Below are 6,000 nucleotides of genomic sequence, written 5' to 3'. Positions count from 1 at the left end.
CTCGAAGACGATGACAAGCTTAATGCTATGATTCATGGAGTTCACATGCCATAAGGGTGTGTGCGAGTAACCGTTAAACATGCAATTAATCCTGAAGCAAAAGTTTCGTTCTCAAGTGGTGACGTGATATTAACTGTGTATCAAGCTATCAACAATTACATTGCTTGGCAAATGGATATGATAGTGATATCCTCCCCCTACCCAACCTACAAAATCTAAGGTAATACAAATATTGTTTACATTGTATTCTGAACTTCAAGGAGAGTATGTGAAGTTACTAACTAATATGTGATACTTGGGGATAGGATTATCTAAGATGTGATTATTTATGTTGGTTTTATGCATGCGTATAGAACTATATATTCTGAACTTTAAGGAGAGTATGTGAAGCTACTAACTAATTTGTGATACTTGGGATATGATTATCTAAGATGTGATTATTTATGTTGGTTGTATATAACTTAAGGTATCATTACTATTGATTTTATGCAGAAACTACTGACTAAAAAAGCAGTTCAAGTTTCCAAGAAATGAGTTAACAAGAGAAAAATGGGTGCACAAGAACCTGAGCTAATCTTTGATCTCAAGAAGGTACCAAAGGATTACCCGAGAGAGTTGAGGTGCTTGTGGATATGGGCGGAAGGTTTACTTATCAATAGTAATACACTGGAATTTATGCTGAAAATGTGGTTTTCGGGATCAAAATGAAGTAATATCTTTACAAAAGCAACATGCATGTGGCTTGCACCATGGGTTTGGTTTCCGGTGGCATGCTCATCATTTATATGAGGTAAGTTCACTATTTATGCTATTATTTATCTCATTTACACTTAGTTTGAGAAAACTAAATATTGAACATGTTTTATATCAGCTATTTATTTCAGTGTTGAAGAAAGCAAAGATGACCGACATTGTTGGATTTGTAGATCCTCATTAGATTAGTTGTTCTTGTTGTGGAGACATTAAACAAAAGGGACGAAACCTTTCAAAGAGGTTCGACATTGGAAAGAAGGGCATGTTGTTTCTATTGCCATATCACTCAGGGTAAGTTTATTGATATGGACTCTTAAATTTATCAAAAGTGATCCTACAACTATAATTTAGTTGTAATCACTCTAATTTATCAAAACATTACAGTAAACATTGGACATTAACTGTGGTTTACCCAAAAGAGGAATTTGTCTATTATTTGGATCCACTGAGGCGCCGACTACCTAGAGATGCAGATTGGACCAATGTTGTGGATAGGTAAGTATTTGGAGCTCTCATTTACTTTTTTTAGATATTGCTCCTAACTTTGTCGATTTCTTCTAGCAATGAAACTCAATTTTTAGTGAAACTGTATTTGGTTTTGTAGTGGTCATGTAATTTTAATGTGTGCAGCTATTATCAGTCTAAGATTATTAGATTTTAGCTACAACAAGTTCGAAAATTGCATGGAGATTTGTAGTTGTTTATACTTTTCTGTGTGTTCTTATTAATTTTCTTGTTATGTTAGATTAGTGCTATCGAGATTCACAAGTCTCAATCTAATCGCTCCAGGAGGAAAAATATATCATGGCTGCCATTGTTGGTATGAGTTGTACTATTGTTTTTTTTTTTATATTTGAACTTGGTTTTGCTTGGTGTAGTTATTGGATTGTTGAATATTGTCATGTTATATACATTTGTGTTAGGGTATCCCTAAGCAAAACGGGAACCAAGATTGTGAGTTCTTCATCATGCGCTACATGAAGAATATTGTTGAAGATAAGAACTTGGAATTTGTTTCAAAGGTAAAATCCACATACTATTTAGTATAATTGATGTTTTGGAGCGTATATATATCTTTGTGATGATCATATTGTTAAATCTTATAATTCATTACTTGGAATCAAGCCTTGACATAGCATCAGTTTAGGCCTTATTGTAGATTTGTTGTAAATGCATATCAGTTTGTGATTTGGTGTAATTGTTGTTTATTCTCTCATTGTGAACACTTTCTACACACATTATTACTTTTAAATAGTCTTTTGATTTTAGTGGAGGACTAAGAAGACCCCTAAACTTGTGTACACCAAAAAGCAGATTGATGAAGTGAGGATAGAGCCGTCTAAGTATCTCATCAAGTATCATGCTTATTAGCTTGCTTCAGCAGAGACTAGCTAAGGTTTGCACAACTTTTATAATGTAGTTTGATGATTATAGGGAGCTTGCATTTGTCTTTAAAAACCAAGTACAATTTGTTTTTGCTGATTATAGACATATGCAAGTACTGTAGGCTAACTTCTGGCCAAGCTAGTATGTATGTCGGAGTTTTTGCCAAGTATATGTTTAGACAAAAAATCTAGCAAAAATGATGAATTTATGATAGTATATGTTCTGATGGATTTGTTATGATTTATGTCGTTTTTGTTGTTTCTAGTTGATGTATGAAATTAGTACTAATTGATGGATTATTATATGTATTCAATCAGGTCATTTAAGCAGATGAAATACCAGATGAAAAAACATACCATATTGTATATCAATGATGGACAATGGCTGCTCACAAAACATATGTATAAAACCATTGTCTAACAAAACCCAAGACAATAATTAAAATAAAAGAGACCATTGAGCTAATATATTGAAAGCATTGTCTGTGATTTTATATACAATGGCCATAAAAAGGACGAACCATTGTCTATAATGATTTAGATAAACTATTTTGTGAATGATCGATGTTCGAGACATCATTATATAACGTAATTTTCAAAAAACAATATTGGCTAGAATGAACTTGGTTAATACTGTGAACAAAATAACCATTGTCTCATGTCTTTCAAACATTACTGGATAGGAAATGAACCATTGTTAAAGTTCTTTTAATACAATGCTTTATATAGAAAAAGCATTGTCATTTCTAGATGTCAAACAATAGGTCAGTTAACCTTGTCAATTGTTTGAGTTGGCTGATAGACAATGTTTTATGTGCATTGTCTGAACCATCAAAGAGACAGTTGTTCAATAGACAATGACACAACCATTTATTAGACAATGGTCTAAAACCATTGTCCATTTCAATTTTTGGTGTAGTGAATTGATATAATAATAGGTCAATTTCACAACACAAACACAACAAGAATACCCATTCAATATTCAATTTCTATAAAGGGAATGGGGTGGGAGACAACCCATTACAAGTACTTACCAAAAAGAAAATCATCATTACAAGTAGTTAGGAGTGCGCAACATAGTGACATACTATTACAACGTACATTACAAGATCAAAAGTAAAATGGTCAACTCAAACACATAGAAAGATGTTTGCAGATGACTGCTTAATTTTTGGTAAAGCTTTTCCCAAAGCGGCTAGGAATGTTCTTAAAGTTTTAAATGTTTTTTCTTCTGCCTCGGGATAGAAAATCAATTTTCGCAAGTCGTCTATTTATTTTTACCCAAAATTTGCTTCTTCAGTTAGGAATGAGATTTTTAATATTACCCAAATTCAACACAAGGCTACCATTGGTAAATACCTTGGGGTTCACAATATTGTTTTCTGGAAGGATCCAATGCATGCAAATGAATTGCTTCGTAGGATTAGCAATAAACTAGCAGGTTGGAAGAGAAATAGTCTTTCCCGAGCAGGATGATTGACTTTAATTAAAGCTAATGTTTATGGCATGCCTAATCATGTTATGTCTTGCTTCAACTGCCCTACGAAAATTACTAAAGCTATTGATAAATGTGTCAGATACTTTCTCTGGAACTCTAAATGAAAAAACTAACGTTGTTGCTTGGGATCAAGTTTGTCAACCTTTGCTGGATGGTGGTTTGGGTGTCCGTGCTGCTGGTTCTTTTAATGATGCAGCTATTGCCAAGCTATAATGGAAAATAGTCATAAATTCAAATAGTTGGTAGAATAATATTATAAATAAAAAGTATCAAAGGAATGTCAGCTTTTTCCAGGCCAAGAAGAAATTCAACGCCTTTCTTGCTTGGAAAAGAATTTTAGACTCAATAGAGATTTTACAGAAAGGTATGCAATGAATTATAGGTAATGGACATTCTATATCTTTTTGGACTTTCAATTGGGCTTTTCCCTTTCCTCTAATATCTTTTCCTGATGCCTCTGATTATGACAAGATTAATTGGGAAAGTAAAGTGGCTGATTTTATTTCTAATGGTCACTGACTCACAGGAACAAAATTCATCTCTCTCAGTTGCTTGATAATAATATTGTGGACCAAATCTGTGGCATTCCAATTCCTGCTAGTTCCCAATAAGATGCTTTTGTTTGGGGCCCCTCTGTCAGTGGTATTTTTTCCATAAAATCTGCTACTTGGTTGCAGCATGAAAGTTTGCAGGCTCACTCGATGGCCCCTTTGTTAAAAAAGATATGGAAACTAGACATTGCTCATAAAATAAAAATCTTTTCTTAGCTGCTTCTCAGGAACATGTTGAAGACTAGAGATAGACTGCACCATTTCGATGTTGTTTCTACCAATCTTTGTCCCCTCTGTAATTTGGATGAAGAAAATGTGACTAATCTTTTTTGTATTTGTCCTCATTCTGTTCAATCTTGGAATATAGGTTGCCTACAAGACTTAATTAATGTTGATGATTTTTCTCAGAAGATGTATGATCTCTTTGTTAATGGTTCTTGTGATGCTGTGAAGCTTGCAAAAAATTTGACCTTGTGTTAGCAAATTTGGCATAGAAGAAACAACCTTGTGTTTAGGAATGAGGCTTTCTCTCCCCAGACTGTTGTGGCTGCTAGTGCTTACTACACTAATGCCTCCTTAGCTAATGTAGTCCACCACAATTCTGGTAGAATGTCTAGTATCTTTGAGTCAATTAAATGGAACCCCCCCTTATGTTGGCTTTGTCAAGCTGAATTTTGATGGCTCAGTCATTCAACAAAGCTCAAGTGCTACAACAAGTTTCGTGTTTCGGGATAACTTTGGATGTCCTATTCTTGCTAGTGCTAGGAGTATTGGTAAAGCTAATGTTCCCATTATTGAAGCCACTACTCTTAGAGATGGTTTGCTTAAGGCTCGCGAGCTCAATATTTGTAAAATCCTCATTAAAGGAGACTCGCAACACATCTTCCATTGCAAAAACACATAGAAAGATGAGGAGTCTTGGCAAATATCGAAACTTTGGGGGGTATTAACACATGTGGCGTTGGCTGGTTGGTTGTAGTGTTGCACACCTAAATTGCCCAGCAGGAAAACCTTTTGGTCTGATCTGTTCTTTTTTCTGCCTAGCAGCCGTTACCACGATCCGCCTCTGGATTATGTTGTACAATAATCAATTTGGTTTATTTAGGTTCTACATTTCATAATATATAAAATTGTTGTAGCGTATTTCTATGTCCTATATATTCTTTAAGGATTGCGTGGGACATTTCGATCACAAGTACAAAATAGTTTCTACTTTCTAGTATTCAAACTTCAAAGAGCAAAAAAATAGAATGAATGATAATGAGGCCTTTAGTCTGAAGTTTCAATGGTTCATCAGAATTTTCAAGTGTTAAGCTTTTAATTTCTTGGTCGCATTCTCTGTCTTATTTTTGGCGGTATTCTCTGTCTTACTTTGATGGATGCAATACAACCATCGACCTTGCTAAGTTGTGCATGAGGTATGCCATAAAGACGTCAAACATTCAATCTAAGAAGCACAAGATAGCTCAGGAAATTGAACGAATGTGACTTGGGATGACCATAAAAAGTTGTAATCCTGGACTCATCCGATTTGGAAATTTATGGGGACGGGATGAGATGTGATGAGATGGAAAGCTATAAACGTCAAACTTGTTCCAATCCCGTCTTGTTTGATTATGGCAGGATGTGATGCGAGACTAAATATCCAAGTCTGGTTTAAACTCATCTCGTAAACATCCCCCTTTTAAATGAAAATTTAAAAAATTTAAATTTTGGTGTAATTTATTCATATGATTAAAAACTTCAGAGTTTAGACCATTTGTGTATTCACGAAAATTTGTAATAGTTTGAAACATCCTACCCATTTCTTATA

This window comes from Argentina anserina, chromosome 2 (genome assembly GCF_933775445.1).
Source record: "Argentina anserina chromosome 2, drPotAnse1.1, whole genome shotgun sequence".
NCBI classification, from domain to species: domain Eukaryota; kingdom Viridiplantae; phylum Streptophyta; class Magnoliopsida; order Rosales; family Rosaceae; genus Argentina; species Argentina anserina.
This window is presented reverse-complemented; position numbering follows the sequence as displayed.